Genomic DNA, 13,389 nt, shown 5'->3' on the forward strand with positions numbered 1-13,389 from the left:
TATATATATATATATATGTGCATAAAGATATATATGCTGTTGGTTTGTTTTACCTGGAAATTCATTGTTCATTGGGTTGAAACGTTAATTGGCAGCTATCTGCTCTCTTTCTCTCTTCATGCGTGTGTGTGCGTACACACACACACACACACACACACACACACCTTTTGCCCCTCTGACTCTTTGCCATAATTACCATCTGGAGACCTCCTGAAAGGCTCTGGCATATAGACCTTACTTTTCTGAAAATAAGGAATCTTTCTGATTAGGGACAGGAGCAGATTAAAGATGTTAAATGCATAAAGCCAAGTATTGGGAATTTGCTTTATGGACCCGCTTCTCCTCTGTTATCAGTCGAATGCAGAATTTCCTTTTTTTTCCCTTCCCTTTTCTATCTCCAAGAAAGGGCAGAAAGAAGCTCTTCTTGGTGGCTGTGAAGCAATGGAGGTTCTGTGATGACCCTGGGATCGCGAAAGCGGGCACGGAAATTTGCTATCAGTGTTTGTTACTGGATATTACGGTGCAGAGCAAGTTTAAGCTTTCTTGGAAAGCGGCTTTTCAGTGAAACTAGGACAGTATTCTTAATTTATTACCCAATGAAAGTGTCTGCCAGAAAGAGGGTGGCTTCAAGGGTCTGACAACCTGGGAAGTGAAAGAGCCGGTTTGACTTTCTGGACACATTGTAGGCCATCTGCTCAAAGAATAACTGTCCCCTGGTGAATTGACCACTTTTTTTTTATTCAACTATTTATTTTACATCCCAGCTGTAGCCTTCTCCCACATCCTCCCCTTCCAATCCCTCTCCCCATTCTCCCCCTCCCACCACCCAAACCCCTCCCCTTCCATCTCCATCCAGGAAAGGGCAGGTCTCCTATGAGTATCAATAAAACATGGCATATCAGGTTGCAGTAAGAGTAATCACTGCCGCCGGGCGGTGGTGGCGCAGGCCTTTAATCCCAGCACTCGGGAGGCAGAGGCAGGCGGATCTCTGTGAGTTCGAGACCAGCCTGGTCCACAAGAGCTAGTTCCAGGACAGGCTCCAAAACCACAGAGGAACCCTGTCTCGAAAAAAAAAAAAAGAGTAATCACTGCCCCATGTATTAAGGCTGAGCAAAGAGACCCAGCGTGAGGAGTAGGGTCCCAGAAGCCAGTAGAAGAGGACTTGACCCCTTTTTACGTCACTGAGACCTGTCCAGAGGCGGCTTTGAAATGCTCCCCACTTTCTATAACTCTCAGGTAGCCCACCACCCCTTTTCCAAAGGAAACTGGAAGCATTAGCTTCTTTTTTTTTTTTTGTCTGTCATAAACAATCATCACAAAATGGGTAACTTAGAAACATGGAAACTTATTTTCTCACAGTTCTAAAGGCCAAGAGCCTATCAGGTGCCAGCAAGATGGGATCCATTCTCAGGTCCCGAGGGAGAATCAATTTCCCGTCTCTCTCAGAGCCTCTGGTGGCTGCTGCAAGATTTGTGATCCAGGACTCAGGGAACTTTCTCCAGGGGACCATTGAGATAAAAACTGAGGCTAAAAACGTGAACGCGTAGGCACCGTTTTATCTAGAAGGAAATCGGAGGTGAGGAAAAGGGGCCGCACTGATGGTGGGAGGTTTAAGCTGCCCGGAGAGAAAAGGCAACCTCTTCCGTTTCCGGGGTGGTCTGAGGGTTTGATAGTCACGAGGAAGTTTCCTCGTGATTTGAGGGAACTTTCCTGCACAAGACACTGATTCCATGTCCAGTTTGTCCTTGAAGACATCCTGACACGGTCTTAGATCTTTTGTCATAAGATAAAGACCGGCCGCAAGCGTGTTTCATCCATTGTTGACGAGGAGGGAAACTCGTGGTGGGTAACAGGTTTGATGGTTTAAGGGCATGAGAACCTATGTCTGCTCTTCCACGAAAGTCCCCTGTTCTGTCTCATTTGCATGTGTCACTCCTCCCCCATCTTCAGTGTCTTCTCTGCCTGTCTTCTTGCCTCTCTTGCTCCCCTCCACTTTCCCCTTCTCTTCACACTGTCTGTATGGTCTTAGGACCCAACCTAAGCCCACATGCTCTTCTCCAGAGAGAGCCCTTCATTAATGACGCCTGTAAAGATTCTTTTTCCAAATTAAGTCACATTCACAGGTTCCAGGGACTGGAACACGGACGTATCTTTTGAGCGACGACTCAACCCACTTCTCAAGCCTTCCTAATCATCCAGCTCTCTATTCCCCAGATGGGGAAGTGAGGTAGATTCTTCCCGGGGTAGCACGCTGACTCTTCTCAGGTTACTCCACTGACTGCTGTTGTGTTGGTGAATTGCAAGCCCCCCACCTCTCCTGCCCCCACTCCCCCCCCACCCCGTATCTGAAGATGTTACATCTCTAGTGAGGTGATTAGATTAAATGAAGTCATCAGGGCGGTTCCCTAACGCAATCTGACTGGTGTCTTTAGCAGAGAGGGAAATGAGGTCACCGGCAAAGATGGCTATCTGCAAGCCAAAGAGAAGTCTCAGGCGTAATCATCTTTGCTGGGAACCTGACCTTAGGCTTCCAGCCTCCGAGACCATGACAATGCAAATTGCTGTTGCTTTAGTCTTTCAGTCTGTGGTGCTTGACCATGACAGTCCTTCCAGTGAATCCAAGTGCTACAAACCCACTCTCTGCACAGAGGCGTGTCCTGCCAGGCTCTCTGGAAAGAGCTACCTACCACATTAGAAAAGAAGAAAAGCAAGACATTCTGTTTCTTGTAATGTCTCAAGGATGGGGCTTGTTGTTGTTGTTGTTATTATTATTATTATTATTTTAGTGGAGTAGATCACAGGGTCTCACTATGTAGTCTGGGCTGGCCTGGAACTCACTGTGTAGATCAGGCTGGCCTGGAATTCATAGAGATCTACCTGCTTCAGTCTCCCTAGTCCTAGGATTAAAGATGTGGCCACCATGCCTGGCTTCATCTACGTCTTCTGGTTTTCTGATGAACAGTGTTGTTTCCTGGTATCCGTAACATAACAGAGTGGATTTCTGTTATGTTAATAACATAGCGCTTCTCTGCCTTGGCGGATCCTGAGGTGTAATGGAACAGTTTATGAAATTCTAGAAAAGGATTGATTGGTTTGATGTGGGTTTTGGTCCCAGAGCCAATGTTTGTGATCTAAAAGCTCAGGTAATATCTTTATCACTATAGGAAGGCACACTCATCCCTGCAGCCAGCAAATTAGGACGTCACAAGCGGAAATTCTGTCTGAACTCCACCTTACCAGCCCTAAGCATTCAGCGAGAATTTTTCAGGTGTAGTGCCAATAGAGGAGCATGTATTTGAATGCTTGGTCCCGGTTGGTGAAACTGTTTGGGAATTACTAGGAGGTGTAGTCCCCCCCCCCCGTTCTTTGGGGGCCCGTCACTCAGCTCCCAAATAAATTCACAGAGACTCATTCTTACTTAAGAATGCCCAGCCTTAGCTTGGCTTGTTTCTAGCCAGCTTTTCTAACTTAAATTATCCTATATTACATTAACTACATTTTGCTTCTGGGCTTTTTACCTTTCTTTATTCTATATGTCTTTCTTTCCTTCTTACTCCGAGGCTGGTTGTGGACCTTGGGTTTCTGGCCCCTGGCATCCTCATCTTCTCCTTTTCTGCTTGCTCTTCCCTAGATTTCTACTTCTGTTTATTTCCTCTGCCTGCCGCCCATCCTTTATTAGACCAATCAGGTGTTTTAGGCAGGCAAAGTAGCACAGCTTCACAGAGTTAAACAAATGCAACATAAAAAAATGCAGCACATCTTTGCATCATTAAACAAATGTTCCATAGAATAAACAAATGTAACACATCTTCAACTAATATTCCACGAAAAGGTGTGTCCTTGATGGTGGAGGATGTGTCACTGAGTGCCGGCTTTGAGATTTCAAAACCATTCCCAGTTGACTCTCTTTTTTTGCCTAGCGCTTGTGGATCAGATGTAAGCTCTCAGTTACTGCTCCAGCTCCATGTCCGCCTGCCTGCTGCCGTGCTCCCTGCCAGGATGATCATGGACTCTAACCCCCAGGAACTGTGGAGCTCCCAAATTAAATGCTGTCTTTTATAAGTTGCCTTGCTCATGGTATCTCTTCACACCAATAGAAAAGTAACTTAAGACACCTTCATAGAAGGAGTTGTATCCAGGAAAGGGAGGAAAGACCCTACTTGTTTGCATAGCTCAGAGACACAGTTCCTGGCAGGAAACCGCCATCCCCTGCCCTCGAATTTGATCCACAGAAGATCCTGGGTTAGCTCCATGCTTCAAGGACATGGGAGGGGTTTGCCAAAGAGACTATAACAGAATGCCAAATGGAGGCAGGCTTCTGCCTTTCTGGACTTGTCTAAATGCCTTGAATACCCCTCAGGCAGGTTCCTTGGTGACTCAGTGCATTCCAAAGGCCACTCCTACAGTGTCTGTGTATTAAAATGTCTGTCGTCTAGACATTTGTCATCTCCCATCACGTCTAGGTCAGTACAGTTGAGCAGGTCTCTGACAGTGCTATAGAATGGCTGTCCAGAGAACTTAGAGTTTCAGAAACAGTTTGAAGAGAATGTATTCAAACACAATTTTTCCTTTTTTTTAAAGCCCCGATACATATTCGTTATATCATAGCGTTAGATTTCACAAAGTCAATTTCTTTCAAATATATTATGTACGTTAACTATATTCATGTCCCTCATTCCTCCCCTTGGTCTCCTCTCCCCCTTCCTCTCCCTCCTAGTCTTCTTCCTTGCCCCATCTCCCTTCTGCTTCCGTGTCATACATGCGTATGCACATACATATGCATACATGTATATATGTGTGTGCTTTCTGTCTCTGTAAAAAAAAAAAACTAGGACCCACAAATATAAGCAAGTTTTGTTTTGTTTAAAGAAAAGCCTTATCATTTTCACAGACTATGTCAACTGCTAGCCTGATTCTGGTTTGCTTGCTGTTCACAAGCCTGCCAAGAGAAGGCTTTTGTGGGGGCACCACTAAATAGATCTTATTTTTATTATGATTTTTCTTTACTCTTGGGAATTTCATACATATATACAATGAAATATGAGACCTTATCTAGCTATAAAATATAGTATGTCATGTACTATATATTATAGTTTCTTTTTAAAAATGATTTCCAAGACCCCATAGCTTCTCCCTGGAGAAACAGCAGAGAGAGCCTGTGTTTTAGGCAAGCTCATCCCATGTTTGGGTGCTGGTGGGCACAGCAGCTCCCAGCAGGAAGGAGAGTCCCAAGCATATACAACTGAAACAGAGGTAGTCCAAGCTGAAGAGGAAGAAGCCCCACCCCTGCCCTATCAGCTTGATTCGTGGGAACGGAAGTAACTCTTCCCCATGTAGTCAAAGTTACAAGCCTGTTCTCTGAGTCAGGGTTATTGAGTTATCTGCTTTGAAAAGAGAGAGACAGGGGGAGGGAGGGAGAAAAGGAGGGACAGAAAGAGAAAATGACAGAATCTCAGATAGTTCAGACTGATCTCCAACAAGGTGTATAGCCAAGGATAACATTGAACTGGTAATCCCCCTGCCTCCACCTTCCAAGTTCTAAGATTACAGGTATGTACCATCGTACCCTCTGAGTTGATGTTCTGACCTGGAGTATGTGGTGTAAGGGTAGGGAAGGGAAGCCCCCTATGGGAAGCAGAGCAAAGTCTCCTAGACTACCCACAGAGGTCTTTTCCCAGCCACTGGAACATGGCAAAGGGAGGTGACCTTTAAAATGAGGAGGGTGTCCTGGACCACTGGGGAGCCACAGTGGGATCCTACGGGTCCTTCAAAGTGGAAAGAAATAAACAGAGACAAAGGAGAGAAAAAAGACTCTGCCTGGATGGTGTTAGCTTTGAAGGGCGGCTCTATAGCCAAGGAACGTGGGAAGCTGCTAGAAACCGAAGAGGGTGGGAAAGACACTTTATACCAAAGAGGGCAGGCAAAGACACTACACCAGGCTTCTAGAAGGAGCAGAGCCCTGTTGACACCTTCACGCTAGCCTAGTGAGACCCAGTTTGGACTTCTGAGTTCCACAACTCTAAGGTTCCCAGTCTGTGTTGTCTAGAGTCACTGCTTTGAGGGACATTATGATAGTAACAACCAAAAACTACAACACCCCCAACAACAAAAAAGAAACAATGTTCTTTCCAGAAGGCAGGAGGTGCTGGACAGGGAAGTAGGCTAGAGCAGCTGCATCTATGGACCAGTCTCTGGGCATCCTGCTAGGTATTTTCTTTTTTTTTTTTTTTTTTTGGTTTTTTCGAGACAAGGTTTCTCTGTGGTTTTGGAGCCTGTCCTGGAACTAGCTCTTGTAGACCAGGCTGGTCTCGAACTCACAGAGATCCGCCTGCCTCTGCCTCCCGAGTGCTGGGATTACAGGCGTGCGCCACCACCGCCCGGCAGCTAGGTATTTTCTAAGACGAGAAGCAATCTGCTTCCCCTCACATCCACTGTCGTGGGCATCTGTTCCTTAAGTGCTCACAGTGCCCGTGGGCAAGGGCAGAAAAGTCTGTGTGCCCTGCACAATCTGGGCCGCTGTGTCCTTCCTCCACTGCCGGTTGCCAGGAGCAAGTTACTCAATCTTTGTAGGCGTCAGTGAGGTGATGACAGTTATCTGATAGGTTTTTTTTTTTATGACGATTAAAGATGTATACGTATAAATAATTCTGCCTCACTGCTGGCACATAGGGGACACTTAAGAAACCTTACTAGGAATTCTAGTGACATCTGGTAATATAGTATAATTCTGGCCTTGGAACCAGGCTGCCTGGGTGTGGAACCCATCTTTGCCTCTGGGAATGTCTGTTAGGGCAAGTGATAATATCTCTTCACCCAGTTTTGTTCTTATGCAAAATGCAAATGTTATGAGCATTATCCCACATAGCTCCGAGGAGGAGCGGGATTAATACAATTAAAGTGCCAGCTAGCGCTTCATATATATGATACATGCCATCTTCCACCATCATCTGTCCCCTTTAGCACAGGGTCACCCTCACTCTGGGTGGTTAATAACTAAACAAGCTTGGTGGCTTCTCGCACAATCCCCAAGACCTTTCCAGGTGGGGAGAACCGCAATAGCGACACTGTGGAGGAACATTATCACATCTTTCTTCCAATCAGGAAGCAAGATGTGGTAATACTCCCTCACGCTGCTGCAAAGGACAGTGGGAAGTCCGTTATCCTAAACACACCCCCCTCGTTGGGACAGGAGTGTTCAACGTCATGTTCTCCTCTGAAGTCCTGTAGAAGTGTCTGGCTGACCTGTCGATTTCACGCTTGGTAAGGCGGTGAGAACATTAGGTTAAGAAGCCCTGTGAACTTCCTGTTGAGAGAAATCCTTTCCACGCTACCAAGAACTCTCGCTGAAGTAGATAACCGACAGGAAATACGACAGCCCGTTGGTTTGTTGGTAAAGCAGCTGATTTAATCAAAACATTCTGGTTCTTCCTCCCCTCTCCCCCCATGTGAGCCCACACAAAAGATGAACCAATCCAGCTGCGAAAAAAATATTTGTTTAACTTTGCCACATGTGTTTACTCGTAGGGACTGTTTAACTTGATTGGGCGGAGCAGCTGGAAAGAGAGGAATACCCCAAGCCCTCTACGACTCTGACAACCAGCAGGAATTCCAGCAGTCTGGCGGCATTCCCTCTCAACCTGTGTGTCACAGTTCCTCAAGTTCCTTGCCTTCTTCGTCTGGGTCAAAGAACTGGCCCGGTTCCGCATCAGGCTTTGGGGGCAGGAGTGTAGAACATGAATTCGAGAAAACAAATAATGTGTGCTTGCCTAGCTGTGCAGATGATTTTAATATATGTTGCTTGTTCTACAAAGTCTATTGAAGCATTTGCGCGAAGCGTTGTCTGGGCAGGGCATTGTCTGCTCTGGGTTAGGTGTCCCAGAAAAGTGATGTTCCCAATTAGACACAGGTTAAACCTCAGAATTTCCAGTGTCATTAAGACCCACACCAGTCACACGAATCCCCATCAAGAACAGAAGCTCCAGTGATCTGTGGTTGGGCTTTCTGGAAGCTTCTGGATAGGTTCTATATTGAGGTCGGCTCTCCAAGCTGAAAGTCTTTGAGTGAGGCAGAGGGAGCAGAGGAGGGTTGACAAGATGGCTCAGTGGGTGAAAGTGCTTCCATCAAGTCTGATGATATCAGCTGGATCCCCAGAACCCACAGTGTCCTCTGAGCTCTACATGGGCAATGCGGCACATGTGTGTACAGCCACGTCCGCTACAGAAATAAAGTCAGTGTCAATATTTTTCATCTTTAAGGACAGAGCAGAGACAAGCCAAAGGAGGAGGTGGCTGTAGCTGCAGCTGATCTTTTCTGAGCTGGGGAGGATTAAAAATATATGCGGTCCTCAGGCCCACGTCTGCTGATTCAACTAACGGAAGTTTGAAAGTACTCAAACCAAAACTGCACCTAACAGAACACATGGCACAAATTACATACCTTTTCTTCTTCTTTCTTTCTTTGTCTTTCAAGACAGGGTATCTTCGTGTAGCCCTGGCTGTCCTGGAGCTCACTCTGTAGACCAGGCTGGCCTCAAACTCACAGGGATCCACCTGCCTCTGCTTCCTGGGTACTAGGATTGAAGGTGTGCACCACCACTACCCAGCAAATTATAAAGTAATTGTTTTAAAATTGTTTTTACAAGTATGCATTAATCATATGTATCATTGGTTTCATTATGACATTTTCATGCATAAAGACATAATGCCTTTTATTCATAGCCATCCTCCTGTCTCCCATCCACTCTCTTTCCCACTAGCCCTCCCTGCTTTCAATGTCTTTTTTCTTCTTATGACTTCCGTTAAGGTTATGCATAGAACTGTGGGTGGGAATCACTTACAGGATGGTGTGCACCTCACCACCGACTACACCACTGAAGAAAATGTCTCTCCCTCCCTCATCAGCTCCTAACCATGTGTAGATCCTTCTAGGACGGACTGCTGACAGGTCCAATCTTGTGGAGATCTAGGGTTGATAATCACAGCCGCTGTGTGTTCAGCGGTGCAACAGGCGATCGATGTCCAAAAGTCAGCGTTGCACCTCGCTTCCCCGTCTCTTCTAGTTCCTCTACCTTCCTACCCCTTTCTTTCTACCCCTCTTCTGTGATATGTCCCAGGCCTCGGATGAGGTGATACAGATGTCCCACTTATGGCTAGACTGTCAATGGTAGTTTATTCCCACTGTTTTGGCCAGTTAGGAGACTTGGGGGACACTGGACAGCTGCAAAGAGGAGTTTCTCTTTAGCTGGGCAAGTGGTGCCTAGAGCTGATGGCCTGCGTGCCCTCCTTGGAAGCCAGGTGAAGGCAGAAGGAAAGAACCAACTACTCAAAGTTGTCTTCTGTTCTTCATACATGTACTGAGGTTCCTACACACACACACACACACACACACGTGCGCACACACACACATGCATACACACACATATGCAAACAATATAAAATTACATGAAGAAAGGAAGCAGCAGCTGCACTGATCATAGCTGGCAGTAGAACTACCCTATGGGCATAAACAGACTTATTTAAAGGTAAGTTTGGTAGGTTCATTTTAGAAATAACATTTCATATAGCCCTAGGAGGCTTTGAATTTATCTACATAGTTGGGAATGACCTTGAACTTTTGATTCTCCTGCTTTGATGTCCTAAATGCTCAGATGGCAGGCCTGTACTTGGTTTACACAGCTCCAGCCATGGAACCAGGGCCTGCGTAGGTTGAGTTGTTGAGTGAGCATCCGTGATTCCAAAACTATTGTGGAGAGATGGGAGGCAGAGGGATTGGCTTGAAGTTCATGGACTATCTCACATGCAGCATGAGGCACATGGAAGAAATGAGTATGGCCCAGGTGCTGGCGCATTACATATGCGCTGATATGTGCACATGCTCGCACACACACACACATGCACACACACACACGCGCACACACACACACGCACACACACGCGCACACACACGCGCACACACACGCACACACGCACACACACATGCACACACCCGCACACACACACGCACGCACGCACACACACATGCACACACACACGCACACACACATGCACACACCCGCACACACACATGCACACACCCGCACACACACACACACACATAAATAAATAAGAAACTTCTGCTCCCTGGTTCCTAGGGAGGGATAGAGGCTGCAGATTGCAATCAATAACTAGTATAGTTTGGCATCTTAAATGCCTCCAAGACCATATGCTGACTTGATCCCAAGACTAGCATAATCAGGTTGTAGAACCTTTAAGAGGTGGGGACTAGTAGAAGGAAGTTAGCTCATTCGTGATTGTGCCCTTGAAAGGGACAACACCACCCCAACATCTTCCCTTCCTAGTTATTTCCTGATTGTCATCAGATGAACAGTTTTCCTCTGTCCTGAAGTTACCACCACTCCCGGCGATGGAGACCACGTGACCACGGACTGGAGGCTCTGAAAATGTGACTAGCAAGCTCATTACTTCTAGTATTTTGTTACAACGGCAGAAAGTTAACACAATGACCGATGAGCAACTGTGTCTGCTTAGCAAAGCTGCCACCAGCACCTCAGCGACAGGGCTTAACGAGCCTCTGGGGTGAAGAGCACATTCACCCTTCAAGAGGCTAACGCATGCCAAACCCTCAGAGGTTTCTGCAAGCGCACCCCTTCCTCGGGTCCCCTCAACTGACTGTTTATTTGCATACAGTATGACCAACTGTATAGTGTTAAGTAAAAATTGCGGGTCATCGTGGACCAGGTTCCTGAACCACACTAAAGTTCAAGTTACTGAACTGAAACTAAACTGGTATCTGGCTTTCCAAGAAATCAGGTGAAAGATAACAGCTGGATTTCCCCAGAGGCAGCTTCAGCTGGCTCGACAGTGGCGCTTTCTGCCTTAATCCCTCTCCAAAATCGGTAACCTGAAGTGATCCAATATTAATCACATATTTTTCTATTCCTGTGTCTCTCGGCCTGATGCTTTTCCAGGAGAGCAGTCTGACATGATAAATTCACCTTTCTTCCTTCCTTCCTTCCTTCCTTCCTTCCTTCCTTCCTTCCTTCCTTCCTTCTTTAAACTTTTATTTATTTCAGATCTTTCAACCTACAGGAAGGATCAAGCCCCTCTGCTGAGCCTATGAAAACCCTTCTACGGAATGAAGTGTTGCCTGATTCTAGAATCAGTTTTAGCTCAATCAGCAACTGTCCAGAATGCACAAGGCACTAGATTTGATTCTTAGCATCTCATAAAATTGGACATGGCTGTGTAATCCCAGTGTATAGAGGTGGGGGTTGGAGGAGGATCTAGGTCCAATCTGCTATTGTTGTTTCTGCTGAATGGTCACGTTGTCAAAACTACCTTCTAAATATTTCTGTTTATACTCATCAATTGATGTTTCTTAGTCATAGAAGCTTCTTTTTCCAGTGGGCAATGGCTACTACAGAGGCTCACAACTGGTTAGAGTACAGAGAACAAGAGACTGTGAGGGCGCATGCCTGAGGAGACACATCTATGGCCACACCTCTCACCAGGTTAAGGGAGCATCGCAGAAGAGAGGCTGGGAAGAGTGCAAAGGCCTGAGGATGGAAAGGTGGGCTGTAAAGTGCTATGTTATGGACATGGCATGGCCATTGCCTTTCAGAACTCAGAGCATCTGTGGTTATTTGGGCAAGATCGAGCCAGTCCAAATTCCACCAAATGGATAGGGGAGAAACTTCAGTGCTATTGGCTGTTGGTGAATGCTGAAGAAGGGAGAGTTGTTGTGGAATATTTGTTTACATTGTGTGAAGATGTGTCACTGTGATTGGTTTAATGAAGAGATGAATGGCCAATAGCTAGGCAGGAGAGAAGAGACAGGACTTCGTACACAGTACAGAGGAGAGGTAACCAAGCCATGTGACAGAAGGTAGATTTAATAGAAACATGTTAATTTAAGTTTTAAGAGCTAGTCAGTAATAAGTCTAAGCTAAGGTCAAACTTCCATAATTAATAACAAGTCTCTGTGTCATTATTTGGGGGCTTGTGGCCCAAGAAAGTCCAATGAAAAAGACCTACTATAGACTTCTCTCAATGGTGGACCATGACCTGGAAGTGTAACCCCAATATATCTTTTCATCCCCTAAGCTGCTTTTGGTGAGAGTGTGTTTTCCATAGCAACAGAAAGGAAAGTAGATCAGTGCATTATCAAAGGAAAGAGATGAGAAGAGCCAGGCGATGGTGGCACACGCCTTTAATCCCAGCACTCGGGAGGCAGAGACAGGGGGATCTCTGTGAGTTCGAGACCAGCCTGGTCTACAAGAGCTAGTTCCAGGACAGGCTCCAAAGCCACAGAGAAACCCTGTCTCGAAAAACTAAAAAAAAAAAGAAAAAAGAAAAAAAAAGAGATGAGAAGAAAGAGGAGAAGAAGGAGGGGGAGGAAGAAGAGGAGGAGACATGGAGTTGGGAGGGGGACAGTGTGATGTATATTATATTAGGAAATGAGCATATACTGTTTGAGCTCACTTAGAAGCTGGCTCTGAAAGTGGGCCTGTGTTGAGAAATATTTGATCACACTGTGCTGGGATTGAAGGCATGCACTACCATCACCTGGCTTTTTTTTTTTTTTTTTTGAGACAGGGTTTCTCTGTAGCTTTGGAATCTATCCCCAAACTAGCTTTTGTAAACCAGGCTGTCCTCAGCGACTCTGCTTTTTCTTCCCAACTTTTTATTAAACCGAATCAGAGGGACACATCTTCACAGTATATAAAAAGATCATTCCACAACACCTTCTTGCTGGGTCCCTGGCTAAGGAGGAGGGTCAGCTGGTTGCTTCTTGGCCTCTCTGAGCTGGCAGGTTTTCACCCCAGTTTTGACTCCTGAGTCTTTATTGGTAAACTAGAATGATAGAGACTTAGTTAAAAACTACCTTTGGCTGCAGAGGCAGAGGCGGTTCTGGGACACCGATGTCCCTCTGGGCTTTGCCTTGAGGAGCGGGACAGTGATTATGAAGCTGCAGTCAGTAAATGAAACAGCAGTAGATTCAGGTGCTCTCTAGCAGAAAACAGCTTCTGTATGGGGATGGTACCCTCTTTTTCAAACAGGAGTACTGAGAGTCTTTCCAGCCCTGTATCACCCAGTCCTAACCCTGATGTGGACTCAAGTTCATGAACATTTGCCTTCCCCGCCCTCTCTTCCCCGCCAGGTCGAGCTGCTATTCCAGGTACAACCTCAGATCAATTCTGCAAATATTATTGGAAGTCAATTTGCTGACAAGCGTCATACCAGGAAACTGGAGGAATGGTGATACCTGTTTTGTTTATCAGTATCGTTCTTGGAATGCTAATACTGCACACGTTATGGCTTCTTTGAAGTTCAGGTTCCTGATCTATACAATGATGTGGGGTTCCCCTCTGTATGCTGTGAATATGTCTTA

General features: G+C 46.0%; 1 long non-coding RNA gene across 1 annotated transcript; it reads left to right on the top strand.

Moving 5' to 3' along the window:
• Window positions 1–5,409: 5,409 nt before the first annotated feature.
• Window positions 5,410–7,832, top strand: LOC142838715 (uncharacterized). Its single transcript, XR_012908618.1, has 3 exons — window positions 5,410–5,550; window positions 7,190–7,390; window positions 7,525–7,832. It is a non-coding gene; the product is annotated as an uncharacterized LOC142838715 (long non-coding RNA).
• The last annotated feature ends 5,557 nt before the right edge of the window (window positions 7,833–13,389 follow it).

Source organism: Microtus pennsylvanicus, chromosome 20 (genome assembly GCF_037038515.1).
Source record: "Microtus pennsylvanicus isolate mMicPen1 chromosome 20, mMicPen1.hap1, whole genome shotgun sequence".
NCBI classification, from domain to species: domain Eukaryota; kingdom Metazoa; phylum Chordata; class Mammalia; order Rodentia; family Cricetidae; genus Microtus; species Microtus pennsylvanicus.